The sequence below is a fragment of the Strigops habroptila genome, chromosome 6 (assembly GCF_004027225.2).
Source record: "Strigops habroptila isolate Jane chromosome 6, bStrHab1.2.pri, whole genome shotgun sequence".
NCBI lineage: Eukaryota > Metazoa > Chordata > Aves > Psittaciformes > Psittacidae > Strigops > Strigops habroptila.
This window is the reverse complement of record NC_044282.2, coordinates 60526826-60551748: the sequence shown is the minus strand read 5'-3', so window position 1 is coordinate 60551748 and position 24923 is coordinate 60526826.

The following is a 24923-nucleotide window of genomic DNA, read 5'->3' as shown; positions in this document are numbered from 1 at the left end:
TCACAAGTCCATAAGCTAATCCACCTTACAAAGAAGTGCAGAGATGCAAGGGAGAAACAGGAAAAGCTTGTAACAGACATGTTGAAGAAAAGCCTAATGGGCTGAGTTCATTGCCTATCACGCTGACTCACTGCCTCATTTCCTTGTGCTCTTTCATATGTTCCTGTTTGCCTTTCATTCAGATTTACAATTTTTGAAGTGTGAACAGCCCTTTTGTTTTGTAGTTGTATGACATTCAGTCCAGGGGGATCCAGGCTTGGAACTGGGGTATCTCTGTTTGACAATAATTTGTATTTTTTCATGCAAAGAAGCCATTTTCCCTTCTTTCCTTGCACTGGAGGAATTAGAGAACGTTTCTTTTGGGGAGTGGTTTTAAAACTATGCTAATCTGTTGGTCAGAAGGTGAATCATGGGGTGTTGCCACTCCATGCCCACACATATATTAGCAAATTAGTGGAAGAAAAGAAGGAGGAAGGTGTAGGAAAGTGTATTGACCTCACTTTCTCTAACATCAGCATGGGCCAGGAGGCTCTCCCCATCACATTGGAAAGAATGCAGAACAAGAGGTAATATCGAACTCAAAGTAGGGAACTATTGCATAGAAATGGATCTAATCCTCTGCAAACTGTAACACCCAAATGAGTACTCCAGTACTCCAGGAGTACACAGCATCCCTACCATCTCCCACAACAAATCAAAACTCACATGGTCTTGTACACACCAAATCAAATATCAGGTCCCAAAATCCACATGCAGGAAGCAGAAGAGATGCTGGCGTCTTAGGTTCCTGCAATAGGAGGTTATCTGCTAAACATAAATTACACACTGCTACCTTTATTTGATGGTTATATCATGGGAATATAGGACAGTTCCTCACTCCAGATGCTGAAATGCAGCAATATAAGATGATTTGTAATAGCAACACTTCTGAAAACATCAGCATCTTCTAGAACTTTTCAGACATGAGCTGTCCAGTTTTCTGTTTAAACCACTGTGTAAAGCTGCATGAAAAATGATACCTTTGGGAGTTGTGATCTGGAAATCAGGCCATGAAGCACTCAAACAGCCAAGTAAAATATGTGAAAGATAGAGGAATAAATGCACTGCGCTGCTTTCTCAGTCAACCACAGGCAAAGATCATGTTTAGCTATTGCACTGCTGGCAGCTTTTCCTGGAGTACTCATAGATGCCTTTTCCCTTGTGTGTGACACTTTGCATATGCATAAAGAAGGTGTTCTAAGTTTGGCCCTGGAAATAGCCTGGATGAGTGTGTCTTTCAGCAGTCCATGAGAAATATTACAATCAGAAGTTCAGTGGCCATTGGAAATCATTTGGGGAGCAGCACAAGAGAAATGCCACATGGGAAAAAGGGAAGGAAGATGAAAAGAATGAAGACTGAAAAAAAAAGCATAAAGAAAGCAGAAAAGTTTTTGTGAAAAAGGTGAAGAGGACAAAAGGAGCAAGAACTGGTTCACAGCCTGGTTCAGTTTGGAAGACAGGCTGCTACGATCGTGTAAGAGGTGCCACGGTTACTGCCACTGTGGAAGATGAGCTGGTTCCTGAGGAAGACTGTGGAAGGCTTCCTGAGGACTTCCACTGGCTTCTGGAATGAGCTGGGGACGTCTCCACATCACACGACTTCATGTGCAAACTTTTGATGGCCTTTTCCCTACCCACACATCTTGTCAACTCAAAATGCAGTTGCAGATTTGTCCCAGTTGTGAATCAGCCAGAGAAACAGAAAATTGCTTTTAAGGGTGAAAATTTCCACACAGAAGAGAGCATTTCTTAGGAAGTTTTGGCTGCAGATATTTTCCACCTTCTGACATGCTGTAATTCCTCATTTAAACTGAAGTCTACCACCTGCCCATTTGGCAATGGGTTCATTAAACCTGGTCCATCCAATATCAGCATTTGAAAATCATGAGTCAGACTAACATCCACCCCACCCCAAGCACCTGCTCTCATCCTTTCTGAGGGAAGGATTAGCTTACAAATTGCAGAGTTTTTAAAAATGCTAAGCATTTGTTTCTTTCGGTTAGCCTTGTGGTGGCTGGTCAGTGGGAAGGATATGGTTCATGAATTCAAGCTTATTCTATTGACACAAAATTCTCAAAACTTACTCTTTCTATATGGGAAACATCTACATCAAGGATAAAAAGTTATTCCAGCTGGAAGCTGTGGGAGGAAAGAGGTAAGCACAACATAGATGTGCTCCAACTAGCTGTAGGAACTGAGACAGAGTATATAAACCCTACTGCTTCTAGATTGAGCTCATAGATCTATATGGAGTTGTTCCATGGTCTTACTCAGGTGTCCTTTAGCATAAACATTTGTGCATTGTGCTTCATTGAGCACTATGGATAGAGGCTATTGACTCCAGAAGCTCAGGGCATAAAGAGAAACACATTTAGCTGAAAGCCCTAGTTTAATTGAATAGTTTTCTTGTTATTGAATCCAGGATTTCACTCTCAGTTTGCAAAGTACAAATCTGAAAGCTGGATCACTGTTTACTTCTACACAGTAGATACAATTAGAAAGTGAATTAGACCTTGTTAAGAGTTGTATCAGAATAGCTTGGATTCTTGTTTGGGACCCAAAAGCAAGAAGCAAATGGTGAAAATACAAAACATCTTCTCTCTTCCTCTCCCATTATTGGTAAAAACTCCAAAATCTGCATTTGGAACCAGATATCCCTATTAAAAAAAAAAAAACCAAAAACAAACCAAAAAAAAAAACCCACAACAAAAACAGATTTTTCCGCAAAAATTCTTTGCAGAAACAGTGATTTCTACTGAAAGTCCTTAATGAAAATTCACAGTTTTTCCAGGAGAGGGTGGAATTCTGCTATTCTTTGTACTGTTGGTAAATGAATAAACAGAAGCATCATGTTCACAAATATCATTGCATATGCTCCATAATATGATTGGATAATATGATGCCCTGGATTAAATTCAAAAGAATTAGAAAGTAATTGCACTTTGCTACATTATTATCGAAAGAACAAAATCTCCTCAGGCTAAGGGAATCATTTGCATTTGGTATATGCTAGATAAGAAATTATTAGATTTGGTATATGTTAGATAAGAAAGTGGCTAGCACACAGGGTCCATTTAACTACATCTTGTAAGGCATTGGGCCAAATGATTTCAGGGCATCTCAAAGGTTCATAAAACACACCTGGATATGAGTCTTCTTATGGATCAGGTTCATGGAAAGTTTTGCTGAGGTTTACAGATCACTCGTGTAAATCTCATTGGAGTCATTGTGGTTTTGGCATGGAATCAGAGAATATTGAACCTGAAACTTGTGGTTTGTTTTTAGACTATGAGTCACACACATGGTGGGTGGAAAGTGGTACAACTCACTTGATAACAACAGTCTGCCCCACATGAGGGGCTGAAATTGGTTGCAATTATTCATACCTGAACACAGCACGAAACCAATGTCACAGTGAATATGTCAACATGGAACCAGCAAATTAACTGTCCCAAGGAGAGAAATTATCACCTTTCTTCTCTTATTGTTTATATACATGCTACATTTTAAACCAGCTTATTTGCCTCCATGCATCCAATTTCCCTCTCACAGTTCCATCAGGGTCTTGATGACACCTGTCATTAAGACAGATGAGCTTGGTAGACAGCCCAAACATGAGTGGCCTAAAGGATGCCTGCGGGCAATCTACAGATGTCCTAGAAATGGCTGCGTGGATGTGTAAATCTGAGTCAGGAAATATGTCAGACAAGCCTGTTTCCTGGCCTTGCACCCTAAGGTCACTGTAAATGCAGTCGTTATCAAGAATGATTTAGTAATAATAGTTAGGCCAATACCTTTACTAATACCAGCTAGAAATAAAAATTCTGTCTTTACTGCAAATTAAACAATTCTGGATCCAGGGCACTGGAAGAGAGTTGCCTGTACTGTTAAATTGTTAGAATGGTCTTTAGCGCATTTAAAGCTTGGATCAACTGGCACTCATCTGAGCAATTCCTAGGCAGATATGGGAGTTAACATATGACAGGGGTGCTATTCTGTCTACTTGAATAGCTGTAGCCCATGGTGCTACTTCTGGCTGAGGAAGATTTTAGCCTACAGGTTGCTGCAGACTGGGAAGATCACTGGGGAAAGCATCACTTCATATGTGTCCTTCTGTCTTTCTCCAAGACTGCTGCAACTGGCTGCTGCCAAAGATGACTTGATTTGACCCAGAATGGTTAGTCTTGCCACATCTTGTGTGTCTTGTTCCAAACTCTACACAAACACAGAAGAGAAAGGAGGTACTTACCCCAAGGAGTTTCTAATAACTAATCCCTTACAGTATCCAATTAGTGGTGCCTGAGGAAGCATTCCTTGGCTTCCCTGATTAACTTGCACAGTAATTCTCTGATCCCTCAAGGAAATTTGGTTGCATACAGTGCTCATTCTGCAATGTTCTTACTTGTAGAGTCTAAGGAAAAGAGTCTTTCTGGTCATTTACTCTGCCTTTCTTCGTAACAGACTCAATCAGATTCACTCATTAAGTATAACAACTTACGGGCAGCCTTGAGTGCACCTAAGCAAAAATACATCTAAGTCTTGGTCTGCCTCCAACAAATATAAAACTAGCCACATTCCTTGGAAAATTCTTCTGATGGTTGATAAATCCCATTTGAGAAGCTTATGGTAATTGTGACCAGTAGCCATAAACTATGTACACAATTTGCCATAACACAATGTGGTTTCAAACACCATACAAGGAGTCGTATTGGATTTTAAGGAAGAACTTAGTTTTGGGTTTGTTTTAATTCAAGACAGTGAGTAAAAGGAAGGCCTCACGATTCAAAAAGAAGTGTGGAAATCAGGACATCTGTGACTAGACATATAGTCATGTTGCTGGGTTCCTACGACTTAAAGAAGTCTTAATTACTGTTCAGCTGGTGGGCCCTGGATAATTGCCATTTGTGAGGGAAATCATCTTGTTGTGCAGTTGCTGTCATGTAATCCTACATGTCATTTCTTACAGTTTAATTGTCTGTGATGATTTCTGGCCTTTCTATAATCTCTGTCTGCCTCTTTGTCCCTAGGGGCATTCTTCCCTCTCCCAGAGGCAGGCAGAAGGGATCTGCATATAGGTGCGTTCTCCTGTTCTCAGATCATGGAGAAAGAAAATCCACTAGGTTGTATAAGAACTTCCCAGAACAGAAAAGAAAGTCCATCTGATGGTGAAGGTAATGTACAAATTTTACTCTACCTTTTTTTTAGCGTGATAACTGCTCTTAGTAGCACACCTCATTCTTTTTTTTTTTTGTGTAGAACTGACTTCCCTAGTAAAAACTAGGAAAGCTGCAATTTTCAACTGTCTCATCAGCCAAGTGATATTCAGATGTAGACTTCCATGTCTTACCTTTACTAATGTTTAAATATCTGGAGTACTTTAAAATAAGTATATGAAAACTTGAGCCTAGGTTAATTTTAGGTCTAGTTTGAGTCAGTCTTCTGATCTTCTATAGTTACTAAATAGGGCCCAATAGGAAAAATGACACACACCCCACATCCAAAATGCCTAATAAGCTAATCAAATTTAGATGAATTTGATCCAGGCCTGTCTATCTTTTTGTGAACAAACTTGCACGAAGTTTCACTGGCAAGTTAATGACGTGTCAATGATAACCTAAATAACAGACTTCTCACTATTTGGGCACTATTTTCAGTTAACCTTCTGGAAAAGAGTAAGTAGTGGCTTGACCTGAAAAGAACTTCATGATCTACACCTTTTACTTGCTGAAAATTTAACTGATTTTTCTAAGCTGAAATAAAATTAAATTTCTCTCCAGTCCCACAGTCATCATATTAGCTACTGGTTTTGTAAATCTAAAATCAGTTTTAGATTTAAAAAGCTAACAACAAAAATCATGATAATTTTGGGAAAAGGGGCTCTTGGCCCTGCTGAAATCAGTGCCCAGATACTTAAATACCTATTTACTTCAGTAAGACTAGCTCTTCCTTCCTAGTAAGCAATCTGCTTGATGCTTAAGAGTAAAAATACTGGTTTCATCTCAGTCAAGGTTTCAGGAGTTAGAATGAAACTTTAAATGTGTAAATACCATAGAACTACTCTGAGTTTATACTAACATTGGAATCAGGATCTTTCAATCACTGTTTATACTTAGCTGAGTTCTGTATAATTATTATAGGCTAATTTTGAATTCATAGCACAGAAAGACTCTCTGGCCCAAGAGCAATGAAGGCCCCTTAATCTGGACTGCAGAAGAAAGAACATGCGAATAGACTGACTTTTCCTAGGAAGTTCATAAAGAACAATTTTGAAAATATGAGAGGGGAAAATAAACAGACAAATAGGAGCAAGAAAAGATAATATAACAACAAGATAAATATGATCACAAAAGAAAGAGCTCTGCTGGCCTCCAATAGATGTTGATGTTCCAACACCACCTTTGGCCTTACAGTGAACTTCATCTGTATTAAGATTCTGTATAGGTGTCCATGACCTTCTTCTGAATTTGTTCCATGAAAAAGAAAAAGAGGTAGAATGTTCAGTTTAATGGCTTCGTGAAATCACTAGCATGTCTTCCTTTTCAGGTAAAACCTTACACTAAAGCCAATTTGAAAAAAAAAAAAAAAGGAGACAAAACAAGGGCTATGAAAATAAATGATACAAGCTTTGCCTGGAGAAGAAAATGTACTGGTGTGCAAAATCAGTGAAATTTGCAGTCCAAATTTCAGTTTATCTCACTGTGAGTTATGATTGAGTTAAACTCAGAGGTTTACCAGAAATATCTGTGGACTAGGTAGACTACAAAAGGAAGAAAACACTTCTCTCTGCTTTTTCAAATCAACACTATACAAAAGAAATACAAAAAATACCAAGCCATTTCCATATGTACATGTGTGTCTAAGTTTATACCTACATAAAGGTATAATAGGGCACCAAAGACTAGTAATTAAGTGCTCTGGATGTGTTAAACAAAATAGTAAAGATATTAAAACAGAGCCACTGGGACAGTATATACCAATCACACATTATGTGGCATAGGTGATCTAACTTATCTAAAGATTTGAGTTTAGATCTGGAATTACAGTAATGGAAACAAAAGGAGATTTGGAGGGGCAACACTCTCAGGTCTATGAATAGCATTTTCATTGATGGAAGAGATCTATTCACCGGTAAGAGAGGAAATTTTTCCTATTTTGTGTTCAGTCTTCCAGAGATCAAGAAAAAACTGGCAGCAAAAGAGAAATTGTGAACCTGTAATTAAATATTGTGAGTTATGTTGTTCTAAGCCAGAAAAATACAAAGTCAATCAAGCAGTAGTCCAGATGCATTGCTTATCTTACTGTTATTCAGCTGATTTGGCAAATCATGGTAATAAATGTCAAAAGTTACTGTTCCACTCAATCCTAGCCCTCTTTTCCAGAACTAATGGCCTCTGTAATAAGTTTTGCAAAAAAAAAATTACACAGGCACTTGATAAAAGAAGCTTACAAAATTATTAAAAATTAATTTGAATTATTATTCAAAGAGAATAATATGAGAAACTAAGAAATACCGAAGAAATATAAAGCATCCAGACACCTTTGAATAGCCATGGAAGAATAGAGGCTTATGTTCATCATCTCTAACAGAAAACACAAATGTAAGTATAAAGGCAAGATGTACAGTTGAAGGAGATTATTTCAAAAAATCCCTCAAATAGTGTGAAAAAATTGCCATTCTTACTCCTCAAAGAAACCGTTATTACCTGGTGAGAACTCCAGGACACAACCAATTGCGTATAGGGAAAAGAGATCTTGAAGATGAGGTAAGACAAGAAAAATTAGAAGAGCGGAAACGGATTCTTGTGAAAGGAAAAGAATAGAAAACCCAAGGTAGAATGACTTTTTTGTGTGGTTTAAATGTTTTGCACCCAAGACCAGATTAACAGCTCCAGGAAGTCCTAACAGCAAAGACTATTGAATGAGCAGTAACAAACAGTAAAAAAAGCAAGAGGTAAATGGTTGAAATTTAGAATGGCCAAAAAATCACTTTAAAGGATTCTCCAGAAAATGTATTAATAGTCACATATTTCCTAGGTATTTGTAAGCTGATAAGACTGATGAGGTTGGATGCATAGTCACCTATCACAGAGATATTCTAGACAAGAATAAAAGGAGCGCAAATTAAATTAGTAAGGTACAGAAGATGAACTGCTTATTAACAAGGTAGCAATGAAAAATTTCATGTCCAAAAAAAGAATCCCAAGGGACCATGGAAAGATTAAGCGTTTGATCCACACCCACATTTCTGCAGATGGAAAACATGAAGGACAAAGGAAAAAAAAGCAGGGGGGATGTTCTCTATGGGACCCTTGAGATTTATTGCAGAAAATATCATTATGACTACATAGAGGATAATCTTAAACTCTGTTGCATGCCAGAGAAGATAATCTATTTGCAACAAAGAGCGTCAATATCTTTTCAAGTGATGTGCATGTGCAGCTTGGGCTGAACCATTTCCAGAAGCAAAGGCTGAAGTGAGAGTGGGGACACAAAACACATGACAAAGGTATTGACACATTGTCTCCTGAAGAGATCTACATAGTTTGTTACTTAAACTGTCAGCAAAGATGTTAGCATGTAAAACTTAGTAGGTGCCATCAGCTTCAAATACTCCACAGTGATCACTTGTGGTCAGTTAGTACCTATGTCATTCTAGCAGTGTCTTGTGACATCTTGGCATGTTGGGATGAAATATGACTCTGAGAGAATATAGACCTTTAGACAGGATGACCACCACTGCAGAGCTGAAAATGTAAAAAATAACTGCATGTCTTTACATGGAAAGAAGGATGAAGGTTGAATAATAATAACAATATTGTGTTTACAGAGTGTGTATTTAGTATATATCCCAGATAAAATATTGGTGTTTATAATGACTAGAAGGAAAATTGTGGGAAAGTAATTTAAGAATCACAAGGAGAACATTAAGACTGCATTAGGAAGTAGAAAGCAAAACTTTCCGTTAAAGAAATGAGTGAAAATTCTCAAAAATGTGAAAACTGAAGGGGAAGTTACTACCGCTAGCCTAGATTATTATCTCTATGTAGACTGAACAGAGGAGTCCAAGTCTTGAAAACTGGAGAAATCAGTAACAAAATAAAACACTTATCCATAAATTATAACACATCTTTGTAGCAGGGTTGGAGTTGGGTTTTGTTTTGTTTTTTTTCCTAATTTGAGTTGGATATATTTGTAGTAGTAAAGCAAGCAGTGCCAGACCCTTTTCTTCAGAATAGAGGTCAACTGAAGTAGCCTGGCTGCTCAAATACAGGCTGACCAAATCAAATCCACTTATAGTGAATAGTCCCAGGCCCTAAATCTAAACTGTTGGGACACTGTTATTTTGGGCCAAGACCAAACCAGGGAAGATGTTAAGAATTTCACAGAATGGAGAAGAGAAGGATGAGATCCAGCTGTAATACTTTTTAATTTAGTAGAATAGTTGTAGCTGTGGTACATAGCAAACTTGCAAATAAATTGATATAAACCAAAAAAAAAAAACAAAAAAAAACAAACAAACAAAAAAAATCCCTAACTGATTCTGAAGCCATCTAGATACCTTTCTTTGGCCAGCTCCAAGTTCATTGGACTGTCAGCGTAGTCTCAACAGCTATATGGGAGCTTAGCCACTTAGGTCACTTACAGAAATATTTAGACACTGACATGCAGGTAGCTGAATCTGAAATTAATCCAGCTCCATATATCCACAGTCATTTCGACAGCTACTTGGAAAGTAGCTGTCTGAAGTGCCAATTTCTTTCCATTGACTGCCGAAATAGCCGAAGGCATGGAATTGTCCTGTCTACCACGCAGCTGCCTGCAAGTGAGCCATTTTCTTCCCCTCTCCCATTAGGAGAAACACAGACTCTAGACACACTTAGAAAAGACAAATCACTCAATAGGGTAACCTGCTTGCTCATCTTGGGCTTAGTCAACTGACTCTTAGGCCATAAAGTTTGGGGAGATTAATTATCTATTTGCTTTTCCTAGGCCATGTTTGAGTTGTCCACACCTAAGTTTTCTCCCTTGCTCCTGGGTCCCGAAGGATTAAGATAATTAAAACACAAGCCCGAAGGATTAAGATAATGTGGGTAAAACACTGGCCCCATGAGCTAAAGGATTTGCATCACAGGGAATGCAAATGCTGATGTGATAATACCTGTTAGAATAACTGACCAGCACCAGGTATCAGAGATACTTGCCTTCTTCCCGTCAACAGTGTAGAGCTTCTTCACTGGGAACTGCAGGATCTCAGAAATCTCATCCAGAAGTGTTTTGAAACTCCGGGCATTTCTGCGGTTCAAGATGATTGAACGACGAAAACCACTTTCTCCGTTCTTAACTAGGGTGATTTTCTTTGGTATTCTAGGGCCATGCTGAGTGAAAGGTGTGGAATAATCTTCAATCTTGCCCTCCTGAGCTGCTCTTCTCAAGGTACTGGAGGGACGACCATTTCGCGGAGGGCCTGGCCTGTGTCCCCCAGAAGTAATGCTAATAGGCTTGACATGTTTCTTGTCTGAGCAAAGGTAGCATCCTCCATCCTCTAGTTGGTCCAGCTCACTGATGCAATGTATTCCTTGTGGGGTGGTGATAGTCCGTACCCCAAATGGCAGTGGGACCCTATGAGAGAGGTCATCCATGAGTGCATTGAAGCTCTTGAAGCTTCGCTGGTTGATGGCCATCTTGACTCCTGCAAACTGAGGATCTCCACTCTTGAAGAAGGTTATTTTTTTGGCTGGGAGTACCTTGGTGACAGTGCTTGTCCGAGCCACAGAGGTAAGGGGCTGCTCATAGTTGTAGGAGCTGGTGGTTGACAGGTAGTCAGCAGGTATCTGAGTCATTCCTCTTGCTTAAAGGTAACTACAAGAGAAAATAAATAGAGCAGTGTTTGTTTGAGTCATGCAGAATCAGTGCCTGACTAGCATGGGAGCAACATTTGTTTTCCACACAACAGTTTTACCATCAAAAAAAGCTTGATCAAAAAGCAGATTGTACCAACACAGAGTTACGAGTTCATTGGTCCTCACAGTTAAACCATCCATGTTTTGCAGATGCCAATGCAAATTCAGTCAGTGTTAATAGCCTCTGAGACACAAAAAGCATGAGTCAGACCCCAAGCAAAACCCACAAAACCTGATATTTGGATATCATTGTCCTTCTCAGTTTTGTGTCTTCCTTGCTTATATTTTTGAGGTTTTCTCTGAAACTGTCAGAACCAGTGATTATTTCAGTTTTATTTTTGCAAGCAGAGGGCTGAGATTCTCATGCAACTCTTTAACCCCATGAACTGGCACATAACAAAAAAAACCCCACTGAATTTGTTCATGTAGTGATTGCACATTGTACACAACCAGTCCTTAGTATACCGAGGGGAAGAGTAGCCTGGTTTCAGAACAGCTAGACATGGTCATGCCATAATGTGCCTAGGTAAGGTCTGGGTGAAAAATCCATGGCAGTTATGCAAACAGATAACAGTAAGAAATATCCCAAGAGCTCAGATACTAAAAAGCCTACAAAAGTTGGTTCTACTAAAAAATGGAAAATTTGAGATCAACCCAGTAAGGACAAATCTGAGGATAACAATCTGCACATTTTACATTGGAACAGCTGGGTCCTTCACTTTAAAAGCTAAGCTGACTTTGGTGTTCAAGTCTAGTCGTTGAACCCCACCTTTTGGAGCCCAAGTATTTTTAATGTCTTTGGCATGATGGAGACAAGTGGAAAAGAGGCCGGACTCTACTCTTTCTTACTTGGCCTTATCAAATGCATTGTCTTGGAAGTCAATCACTAAAAACTTCAGACCACGAATGAAATGAAACTACTATGCCAAAAAAGAAGACATGTTCATTTTGACAGGGAGAAAAAAACCCCAAACAACACTATTTAAAACTGCTAAAATATTGACTGTAATGAATACAACAGATGACTATTTCATTAATATGAACAATGATTCCACAGTTCATTTTGAGTTAACTAAACTTAAATGGAGACTCTCAAAATTGCATTTAGAGATGTCATCTTCTGATTAGAAGTTACTGTTCACAGATAGGCAGCAAACTTTTCAAATTAGTAAGGAGTACAGTAGCTTCTCTTGTAGCTTGCAAAAGATGATTCTGGCTATAAGCACCTACATCCAACTTACTTTCCAAATTACATTCTTAGTTGATAGCAGTTTTTTGTGGCAACTTCAAAAAAATCTCTCACAAGAAATAAATTGGTTTAGTGTTCACAAATGAGTTAGAAAACAATAAATGTATTTCTAATTACATGTTTCCTTCAGTTTTTCCTGGTTACACTTGCAGCAGCTGAATAAAGTTCTAGTTTCAAGAAAATAGTCATGCTACTCACAAATTATTCTTTGGAGGACTAGTTTGGTAACCACTGTAATTAATGGGAATTTTGTCACTGATTGCAGATGTGCAACGTTCAAAAATCTGTAAATGTTGATTTTCTCCACATTTTAAAACTCAACCATCATTTTCGTATTATGCTACTCTCAAGTGAAATATTTGTGCACTTTGTACTACAGCAAATTCACTCCTGCAATAAATGGAAGTTTAAGCTCAGCTACGTAAGAAAAGACATTAAGCACCATTTGAAAGATTATTATTTTGACAAATGTCTGCTTTTTTATACCCATGCATGCTGACAAAGTTTTCAGTATGATTTATTCTTTCTATGTACATATTTCATCAAGCGATTATTCACTTATTTATTTCCCAGGTAAAGGTCAATCCATCAGTCTATCTTCCAGGCAAAAATATATCTCATTTCTCTATTTTTCAACAGCTTTCAGAAAGGTAGCTTTAACTTTTTCTTCATGAGTCCCACATTAGAGCTTTCAGACACTAGCAGCATAATTTCCAAACAAATCCATTATCCAAATTGTAGTCCCTGGACAAATGGTGGTCCACAATATACTGGCTGAATTCCCAGAAATCTAACTACTTCTCAAGGGTTTATTCTTCTTTCTTTTTTCAAGCTGTTACATCATATTGTAAGAAGTAAAAAAAAAAATAAAATAAGGGACAAATTGTAACATACGTTCCCAATACTAATTTTCTTTGGGAATAATTTTACAAGATTGTTAAGGGATCAGCAGTGTAAAGGAACACTGTCCCTTAAGTTTTGGGTGATAGAGTTGGTTACCCACCCAGGCCTAGATGGTCTGTCTTCTTCTAAGAAGCAGTATATAACGTAAAGAGTGAGCCTTCCACAAAAACTTTGCATGAAACGAAAACAGTTGTCTCAGGGAGAAATGTTGTATTGTCCATTTGAAGTTTCAGAATGGTAAATGGATTCTATTCCATATCTGGCAAGGCAACAAAAAAGGTTATCTTGCCCAAATACATCTTTTTATAGATACAGATATTTACATGAGAAGTCTCAATGCATATTTTCATACTTACACTGAAATACTTCATGTCTCTTGCTCAAGATGACTTTTTTTATAGAATATCCAAGAAATTAAAAATAAATGAACAAAATAACTAAATAAACCCAACAAAGCCAACCAAGCACCTCTAGGATCTAATGCACTGGACAGAGCAGGGAAAAGCACTGGCAAGTTACATGCTGTCAATCAAACTGTCCTCAAAATGACTGACCACAGCTTGGAGGGTTAATCAGGACTGTGTTGCTAAGGATAGAAAGAAAAGCTACCTAAGCTGCTGGAGAAGGCTCTCAAATCCACTGGGGCTTTAGAAACAGTTTGCCCAATCCTTCTCTTGCTTGTGCCATGTAACTCGAGTATAAATCTGACTCAGTGACACTCCTCTGAATCCATACCAGTATAAGTGAGAACACAGTCAAGGCCAAAGAGTTAACATTTTCCTCTTGCATAAAGGCCTGCAGAGATTTGGAAAACTTTCCTGAGCCACCCCACTCATCAACTCAACAACTTATCAACAATACTTTGGAATCAGATTTGTCTTTGGGGAAACTCCAGGGAAATCAATGGAGCTAGAGTAAAGATGATGGTAGTCCTTAAGGATTTGTGTACACGTTTGTTACTTCTCAGCTGGTTGATAGTCCCTTACTCAGGACACAGATTCATAGCAATTTTTCAGTTGAATATTAATTTAATAGGAAAGTCTGGTGAGTCCTAATTTACAATGAGGGTGGTAAAATACTGGAACAGGTTGCCCAGAGAGATGGTAGATGCACCGTCGCGGAGACATTTAAGACCAGGCTGGATGTGGTTCTGGGCAATCTGATCTAGCGAAAGTTGTCCCTGCTGATGGCAAGGGGTTTGGAATAGATGACCTTTGAAGGCCCCTTCCAACTCAAACTAATTCTATGATTCTAAGATCCTAGCAGAAGTCACTCTCGGATGAATGCTCAACAGCTGTATTGCTGAGATTTGGGCTTGAACTAAGAACAGAAAAGCAACATGTGAATGATAAATAACAGGGAAATTACTCTTCAGTTTACCATCACAGTTCAAAAGCACATCTCAAAAAGACTAAACTATTGCAGGCAAGCAATTCGTGCACTTTTTAACCATACCAAACCTCCACTATACAACTTCACACAGAAGAAACTGTGTGACCATGTGGCTGGGCATGCATTAGGTGAACCCTTAGCCAAAATCCAATACATTTGCAGCACATCTCTTCACATCAGCCTTCACCTTCTCTCCCTCACACTATGCTTGTTTTCTCCAAGGCGTTTTTTTGCAGCCTTCTCTCTGTTGGAGACACAAAAGGAGAGAAATACAGGTACCACTCTGGAAAGTGCCTGAGCTGAGGCAGGAGAGCTGTGAAGGAACTTGACTCAATGAACTGAAAACTAAGTCTATAACCACTATTGGAGAGATGAGAATGCTTTTATGAGAAGCATCCAGACTTGACTTAAATATTTTAAATTTGCAAAAGTCTACCCTGTCCAGCAGCAACAGTTCCAATACTTAATCCCACTTAGTGCTAAACATCTCTGACTTTTCTCTAGCCTGAATATGCCTAGTGCCAATTTTTGCATGGCTTTTGTTGATGAATTAGTGTGCAGACTTTTACTGGAAGTTTCTCTTACTGAGTAATTGTAGCTTCCATTTTTACAAAGTCATTTCTTTCAGACAGAAGAAAAATTTACAGGTCAACATTAACATTTGGAATGAAGCTGGTTGAAAAATCCAGGTGCGCGTTACAGGGAAATCATGAAAAAGACTATTTGATTTGAAAATTTTCCTAGAAAAGGTGTGAGTTTCTGGCAAGAAAGATGAATCATTGTTTTGTAAGATCTAACCATTTTTCTCTAAAAAGGCTCATTTTAATGTGCTCTGCACCTTTTTTGAGAAAGAAAAATACATTTTAAAATGTCAAAGTGATCTTACTAACAAGGGGTATTTATGGTCCAACCAAGCCAAATTATTGTATGGAAAATGACTGAAGTTGTGATATTTGATTCATAAAAAGAGAAAAGTATTGAATTTGAAGGCAGTGTATCCATTTCCCTGTGATTATTTCAGAATTCTCTGGGAAAAAAAAACAAAATCACAAAAAAACCCCCAAAAAACCCCGAAACAAACAAATAGGTAAAGGACTTGGGGGTGTTGGTTGACGAGAAGCTTAACATGAGCCGGCAGTGTGTGCTTGCAGCCCAGAAAGCCAACTGCATCCTGGGCTGCATCAGAAGAAGCGTGACCAGCAGGTCGAAGGAGGTGATCCTGCCCCTCTACTCTGCTCTTGTGAGACCTCACTTGGAGTACTGCATACAGTTCTGGTGTCCTCAACATAAAAAGGACATGGAGCTGTTGGAGCGAGTCCAGAGGAGGGCCACGAGGATGATAAGAGGGCTGGAGCACCTCCCGTATGAAGACAGGCTGAGAGAGTTGGGGCTGTTCAGCCTGGAGAAGAGAAGGCTGCGCGGTGACCTCATAGCAGCCTTCCAGTATCTGAAGGGGGTCTACAAGGATACTGGGGAGGGACTCTTCCTTAGGGACTGTAGTGGTAGGACAAGGGGTAATGGGTTCAAACTTAAACAGAGGAAGTTTAGATTAGATAGAAGGAAGAAGTTCTTTACAGTGAGGGTGGTGAAGCACTGGAATGGGTTGCCCAGGGAGGTTGTGGATGCTCCATCCCTGGCGGTGTTCAAGGCCAGGTTGGACAGAGCCTTGAGCCACGTGGTTTAGGGCAAGGTGTCCCTGCCCATGGCAGGGGGGTTGGAACTAGATGATCTTAAGGTCCTTTCCAACCCTTACGATTCTATGATTCTATGATGCTATGATTCTATATATTTTCCCCCTCAATTTATTTGTAACTTTAAATTACTTAAAAAGGATTATCGAACTCTGTTTAGGACTTGAATGATACTAGCATACTGGAGCAAGCCCAGCACAGGCCACCAAGATGATAGGACAAAATAGGAGCACATGATGTGCAGGGGGAGGATGAGAGCACTAGAATCGTTGATCCTGGAGAAAACATTTGGAGACATTCAGATCATGGTCTAGAGCATGGTATAGGTATGGTATAGAAAAAGACAGACTCTTCCCAGAAGTGCATAGTAAAGCATTAAGATGTGGCAGAGTTGCAGCATGCAAAATACCATTTAGGTATAAGAGAAAATTCTTCATGATGGTGACCAAAGACTGGGATCTAAGAGGTGGAGGAATATCCAACCCTGAAGATATTAAAAACTCAGTTGAGCAACCTCATCTATTGGGCACAGATGTGTGTGGTTGGACCAGAGAATCTCAAAGTCCCTTCCAGACTAGTTTGTTCTGTGATTTAGCAAAGGTTGTTTGCATTCTCTTTGGCTCAGACTCATGTCATAATTAAGACCTAGCTAAGTGCCAGTTTAATATGATCCATCCTCCATAGCAATCTGAACTGTTCCATCATCAGAGATGTTTTCTGTGATCTGTTAGAATACTCAATCTTTAATTACTTTAACATTAGCTCTTCCCTTTTGCGACTACTGGATTTTCTTCTAAGAAAATTAAATATTCGTAAGGGGTTTTGTGGTTGTTTCTGGGCTTTTGGAAGGATTTGGTAGGGATTTTGGTTTGGTTTTTTAATTAAAAAAAACCCAAACCAAACCAAACCAATAATGTACTGTTTTTCTTTATTTGGGTGCATATCAGTTTGAAAAATGTCAATCTTCAAAGCGCAGCAGTCCAAATTGTATTTCCAGCTACATCGTTCAATGCAAAGAATTACGTTGCACTTAACCTAGGTAAAAAAGAAGCCCAGCTTTCTGCGGGATAAGAATTAGGCTCAGGGATCAGATTCACCTACAGCAAATCTCCTCCTATTCTCCACCATCAACCCTATCAATCATTTCTCAGAGTTCCTCAATACAGTCATGCTGTGAGAGCTCCCCTGGGATGCTGTTAATCACAGTCCACTGTGAAATTAGAGCATTCTTCCACTGAAGGAAGCAGAGAAGCCCTAACGCAGAGGATTGATTTTCTTTTGCTAAAGAAATGTAGGATTTGACTTTCCTAAAATGAAACCAAGGGCTTAAGACACCAGAGGCAGAGAGGCCAGTTCTGCCACATACTGTTCAACACTGAGCTGTGGTCTGCTGAAGTAACAACTCTCTGACATGGTCCTGATTACAACATCTCTGCAAACAGGTTCCAACAGCAACAGTTCCATCTGGGTGTTTCAGACTGCACACAGTTCAGTAATACCCCTAGAAGCTGGAGGCAAGGCTTCTGTTTTGGAGGGTATTTCTAGTGCCATTAGTCAGGCATTTCCTAAGAATATTGCTGTTTTATTCAGGGGTTTAAGTAACCTACACTGCCCTTTACTCACATTTCTGGCAATATTGGGGAAAATAAGTTTGCATTTCCTTTTGAAGTGAGCTTGAAGTTGTATGTCCAAGCTGATTTGCATGCTCCTACCAGGAAACCGATAAACAGTTGTGCTATTTATCACATCAGGTGGAGAAGACAACATGGCAAGATTGGAGCAGGTTGCCAAACTCAAACCTAGAATTGACACAACTGATTACATGAAAGAAACACGATCACAAGAACATGCATGTATCACAAGGATTAAGCATGGGTTGAACAGGATGTTAGCAGTCCTTTTGTCTTCTCAAGAAGGCTATCTGGCATGCATGTCCCTTGATTAATGTGATCACGACCACACAAGATGGCTCCTCCATCTCTCATTCCAGGGCTGTTTCCGTCTTCAAAGAGGATATAAAGGCTCAGGCACGGGAATTTTATAGACAACCAGTTGAGATTTCCAAAACTGGTTAACTCGTACACAACCAACTCCCCTTAACAACCTAAGCTTTGCTTCCTCATCTTCCTGTCTGTAAAGGGGAATGAAGAAAGAGGCTGAACAAAGCTGATTCTATGAGTAGTCAGTCAGCTGCCAGCAGCAAAACAGCTGACTAGAGTGAGCAGCTGAAGAAGTAGGAATATGCACAAAAAACAGGACAAGGCATGCCTAAAAAGTGTCACCCAGAAGTCAGTTACTTAGAGAGAAACTAAAAAAGTCACCACAAGCTTTGAAGAGGTTTCAATCTGCAACTGGTTCTGGACTTGACAGCTAAAGGCTATATGTCAGTAGAAGAAAATCACTGTAGATTCCAGCAACTGCAGGTACCGGAAGCTTTTTTTTTCAGTTTCCATGCAACCCACCCCAATCCTTCTTCCACAGGACAGCGCCCAACTCTGTAAACATACAGGCACTTCATTGCACATATGTCGCAAGTTCAACATGGGGCTATCCACACGTGCAACAAAACAACCACTTGATCCCACTGGTGGGATGCATCCACCATAAGGCACAAATTAATTTCCTCTACACCACCATCACTTCCAATTTTCCATTTCCAACAAACCTTTACTTGAGATTATTAAACCTTTGATATGTGACCTCAGTTTCTTCCAAGTGGTTATCAATTTTGATTTTCATTAATATGTTTTTTACACTCTTATGAAATTATTTCAAAAACATTAAACCAAATCAGATCCCTCCACATTTCAATAAGTATACTCTTTCTTTCTCACTGTTTCAGTATACTTATTACTGAATCCGTAGGCAGCTTTTATTCATCCAACAATGTATCTTCTAACCCCGTTTTTAAATAATTTTCCAAGCCAAATTAAACACTGTATAAAATCAGATAAACAGTAGAAACAGTCAAGTTTCTCTGGCATCGTGTATTTATTTGGCCTTTTGACTACAATTCTTCTGCCATACAGCTGAGCGCTTATTTCTGCCTTAACATTTGTTCCATTATATTAGAAGACACAATGTCTCACCTGGAGTGACTCTCTGCTTTTGGCTTTGAGTAGTAGTAGGAAAAAAACCCAGGGATATTATCCCAATCCTTTCTCCTTTATTCGTCCCAGTTAGCATCAGTTGCATTTGGGAAGTGATACACTTGGTTTCTCAATTCATTCTCTAAAGTCCAACATGTCAACACAATCAGCAAAGCAGATATGTGTTCTTTCCAATTTTTTTCAAGGGTTCCTCCACTTGTTCTTTATCAATTACATTTTTCTTTACAGTTACTTCCTTCCTCACTTTAAATCCTGTCCAAGCCACTCTCCTATAGTTTTCTTCTTTAAGAGAGATTTTATTTTTAAAGGCATTCAATAACTCAGCCAGTTTTGAATCATTGTCCTCCTTATTTATTTATTAATGATCTGCTTTTTCCGCTACTTGTGCTCTACCCCCAAGATGTACATCCTTTCAATTTTACTTATTCTTGACTTTAATTCACATCAGCAGAACTTCGACCTCTCATCAAGGGTAACATTGCTAATACTGGTACCCCAGCCAAAGTCTAAATTTGGTGATTTCTGCAACTTTTGCTTGCCTATACACAAGCAAACTGTTCTTTCTTTTCTCCATCTATTGAATCTCAGTGCCAGATTCTGAGATTAGATGAGCCAGCACGACCCACTCACTGGAGCTCATGAGATCTCTTGAGATTAGCACTTGCTGAACACCTGCTCTTTTTGGGCACTGCACAGGAGCAGAAAGGACAATGCTTTCTCTTTGTCGCCAGCTGTGTGACAATGGTGGGTATTTCCTACATGCACACTCCTTCCCAGATGTCTTGGGGCCATTCTGGAAGAACAAAGTGTTCTGGTAGGGTACACTTTGGTCATGGTCATGGTCAGGTGGCTCCACAACTGTCCAACCTCAAACAGGGTCAGAGAGATCAAGTGCAAGAAGGGAGCAAGGACAAGAATCAGTCAATGCCTGGGCACTGTGGGACAAATATATCCTAGCTGTGCATGATACTTTTGGCTGGATGTGGATGTCTGTAATGTCTCTACTTGAGTCCATCACTCCAGCCTTCCTCCAGAGTCGCCAGAAAGATATGATGTCTTTTAGGCTGTGCTCATCTCATCCTGAACTGAATGTCTCAGGTGAACTCTATCTTAAGCTCACAATGACCCAGCAATGTGTGCTTGCAGCCCAGAAACCAACTGTGTCCTGGGCTGCATCACCACCAGCATGACCAGTAGGTCGAGGGAGCAGATTCCCCATCTCTACTCCACTCTGGTGAGACCCCCCCTGCAGTCCTGCATCCAGGTCTGGGACGCCAGCATAAGAAGAACGTGGAGTTGTTGGAGCAAGTCCAAATGAAGCCACGAGCTCCAAGGGCTGGAGCACCTCTGCTATGGAGGACAGGCTGAGAGAGCTGGGCTTGTTCAGCCTGGAGAAGAGAAGGCTCTGGAAAGACCTTAGAGCAGTTTCCAGTGCCTAAAGGGGCTGACAAGAACGGCGGAGAGGGATATTTGTTAGCTTCAGCCTGCCTTGTAAAAGACTGGCCAACTGCTGCTGCCTTCCCTCCACACCCTTTCTGAATGCCCTGGTACTTCTTCTTCATCCTCATTCTCTCTCGTGTTGACATAGTGTTCCCTGTGATGTCAGCTGGTGATATCATTCTCCACATTCATGGTAGCAGGTGTAGCTCTCCACTGTCGGGTCTCTCCTACCCTTCCGCAGAGCGATTTCCCAGATGTGGGTCTGCCAACACTTTTATCGTGGTTAAAAGAACACCTCCCTATCTTTCATCACAAACCTTTCCCTCTCCCAGCCCTCCATGCTGTGCATAACCCACGCGTGTATAACATTCAAATTCACAATCTCCGTGTCGTGTTCAACACCTACATCTCCTTCACACCAGACACCCTCGGCTGGACTGTTGCCAAATCCTACAGTTTCATGGCTGTAATCTGTCCAAAATCTCCTGCCATCCCCTCCTGCTAAAACACCTATCTGTTTCTGAGTTAGCTTATCTCAACCTTTATAAACTTTACCAGCTTTCACAATATTATGCAAGGTCTATTCAAAATCCTGCCTATAAAATTCTTCCTTTCTGCAGTCTGGTGGTTTCCCTCTGTTTTTCCACATTTTCACGTTTGTGCTTACCACCCTCAACAGCTCTGAAGAGCTTCACCTTCTCCTTTCTTGCTCCTACCTCTCCTGAAGATTACCAAGGCTGGCCAGTTCAGCTCACACCTTACAATTCATGGAGCAGAAAGCGTTCAAGTGTTATGGCAATAGGTGACATGTGAAAGCATAGGGAGATACATAGTCTTCCTTGCTGCTGTGCACCTCCCTTCCCTGGCCTCATACCCATCCTGAAAACACACATCTTCTAAAGCCTGAAGGAGTTAAGGCAAAGCTTATATAACACCACAGTCATCACTCAGCTCTTCGTCACCACCATTTCCCAGCCTACATCTGATCCTGACCTGGATTCAGATATGAACGCTGTCCCGTTTGTCCTGTCTCTCACTCAGAGGCAGATATGATAAGAAATAGCAAGATTATTTATTAAGAGGCTTTGCATGCCTTTGAGGAGGCTTAACACAGTAATGTGTTGAAATGGGTAAATGAATCCTGAACAAAAACAGAATAGCTCTGGAAAAGTACTGCAAAATATACTGAGGATTATTTGTGCTGATTTTTTTTTTTTCCATGGGTTGGCCAAGTGCCACATTTTTCTGACTTCAGTGTTCACTTTGCCTGAACTTTAACGGCAAGGGCACCTGCCAAATGTGCTTATGGGCTTGCTGAGCTGTTCATGGAGGACAAGTCAGAACTACCTCCCTGCAAGACCTCATGGCCAGATCTCAGTGACAGGAGATTGGCTTGTGCAGTCAAGAAATAAGGATGACACCAGGTGACTAAGTCTGGTCAGCTAATGCAGAAAGAATGCAAATGTGAAGAAAGCAAGCCACTGAGCAAAAGAAACCTGTGAGCAGTTCGTATAAACTTTGGTGAAGCAGTGAATGTTCCCTCAAATAAGACAAAAAATGTTCCACCAAACTGTTATAATTTATTGAACTGACGGTAGTTAAGGAGAAGAGCTGGCACAATGTGGCTCTGGGATGTGCATTGGGTCTGTTGAGTAAGCAGATATCATTTCTACAGATTTATTGCTCCTTTGGATTCCAGCAGTGCTCCAAAGCTGCTGCTGACATGGCTGACAGTGAATGTACATGTTGGAACATCCACATCACCAGCCAGCGCTGGTCCAGGCTCACTGTCAGGAACAGACTTGCCCACCACCACGCTGTGATCAGGCATGCGTGCATGAAGAGGTCACTTCTGCTCTCTGGATGCTGTAACGCAAGCCAAACTCTCTGCTGGGCAACATCCAAGTGGTCCTGTATATGCCATCTACAGATATCTAAGCTTGGGTCCTTCCAAGCACATTGTAAATGCTGAGACCCAGTCGAAGCCCAGCACAAAGGGTGGGTAGAAAGCAGGCAGCCTGGGGAGCCTGCAGTGCTTCGGCTTTCTCTCCGTTTCAGTTGTATTGTCACAAACATAAGTGATAGTCACAGTTCCCAGAGCATCAGACAGAACAGACAGACGATGGTCAAAAGGGAAACTGAGGTACTGACAGGTCAAGTGACTTGCCTAGTAACACTTATTTGGCTACAGGGGCAGCACTAGGAATACCACCTTTCTCTCTTTGGTCCCAATACAGTGATTTATGATACCTTATTAAAGCAAAAAGAAAGAAATCAAGCCAATTTCTGACAAAAGTGCATTGTTTCCGGGTGAGCTGCTCTGAAACAAGCATGGAAGGATTTGCATCACCATCTCAGTAGCCCACCTGTCCCACTAAGCCTTTAAGTACACACAGGACTCTTCTCACGCAATCCAGGGCACCAACATCAGTGGAAACACCTAAGAAAATAAGGCAACAAGTTTCCATGCCCTGCTGGAGGAGGAAGACTGAGGGTAACATTGGACAGCCACAAGCCTGCAGGATGCCGGCAATTTCAAGATGTTTTGGAGAAAAGCAAAAAAATGATTGAGGGGTTGGTTAGATGAAGGAGAGAGGAAAAAAAATATTGAAAGCACTAAATATACATTGCTTGGCCAAGTAATGCCTGAGGGAAAATAAAAGAGCTGGCAGGCAGGAGGGAGCTGAGAGCCAAGGAAGAAGTAGGATCTTCATTGTTAAGAGCTCTCAGCCCTTGTAAGTGAACAATGAGGAATGACTGTGTGCTGCAAGCCAGGAGATAAGTTAGGATGAGGGGAAGCTGATGAGCGCAGGCACTACACAAATAGATGAAATCAAATCTTTTCTGAAACAACATTTCTGCCACCAGCTGCACCTGGGTCTTGATTTTCTCCCGTGTTTTTCATTCTCTGCATGGTTAAAATGTTAAGGCGCTAATTCCTCCCCAGCATAGAGGAACCCCTTGATGTAGAGCGAGAGGTTATAAATAGATGTGATGGGACAAAACCGAGAAAAGGGCAAGTGAGGTCATTTAGATGGGAATAATCTTCAAACGAAGTAGTGGAAACCCCTTTTCACAGGTTATTTAAAACTAGACAGAGGAAAAAAGAAAACTGTTTTCTGTTTTCAAGAGAGAATAGAATTCAGGGAAAAAGTCGCACCATTAAGGGAAAAGATGAAGAGATCTATTGTTTCTCTCTCCAAACTGGTTTTTTAATATATTAAAACCACCTAGGCTCTATAAGTGACATATTACACTTGAATGTGCAGTTGGTCCCTTTTTTATATTAAGGGATACAAAGTAACAAATTAATAACAATAATTGACAAAAATAAAATTCATCTACTGGCCAACGATTCACATTTCTCCAAGTCACAATAAGATGACAGCCATGATTACAAGGGGTGGGAAGGGGAATAAACAAACAAAAAACCAGTAAGAGATGGAAACATTATCTTTGTGCCCTCAGTTGCTGTAAGGAGCAATTTGGGGGAGCGGAAGATAAATACCAATCAACCACCATCAGAACCAATAATTCATAGTGATTATAGACAGACCAAGAACCTACTGTATTTCAGATGTTCAAAGCAAATACAAATCTTGGTCTCAACCCTACAAGAGGAGTCACAGAGATGCAGAAATTCCCAGATAAGGAGTATGACCACCAGGCAATATTCTTCCATAACAGATAGATGAAACCAGGTAGGTTTTGAATAAGAGGCAACTGAGTATTACCAGGCTCCTCTCTTCAAAGTCTCAATAGGCTGCTGACCTATGACCTTCTGGCAAATTTATATCAGTACTCTTCTTCCTTCCATGTTAATTCAGTCCCTACAGATATGCAATCCTGGCATTAAGAGTTTCTTAGCATGATGTATAAAGACCATAAAAGAAAGGCCGGGAGCTACAGGGTGAAATTCAGTGCTTCATACTATTCAAGGGGTCAGGTTTGATGATCTAAATGACCCTTATGTCATCAACTATACGGACCTTTCTTCAGCCCAAGAAATGAATTCATTTTTTAATAGTAATTCTCTGAAGAACTGCCAAGGGTTAATGACCTAAGGCTTGTATTTGCCAAAAAACACAAGGCCCCCCTTTTAGCCTGCACTTAGAGAGACTGGTGGGTTGCCAGCAAAAGGAAGAAAGAAAGAAGAAAAAAAACCCTAAACAAACAAACAAAAAAGAGGGGGCTTTGT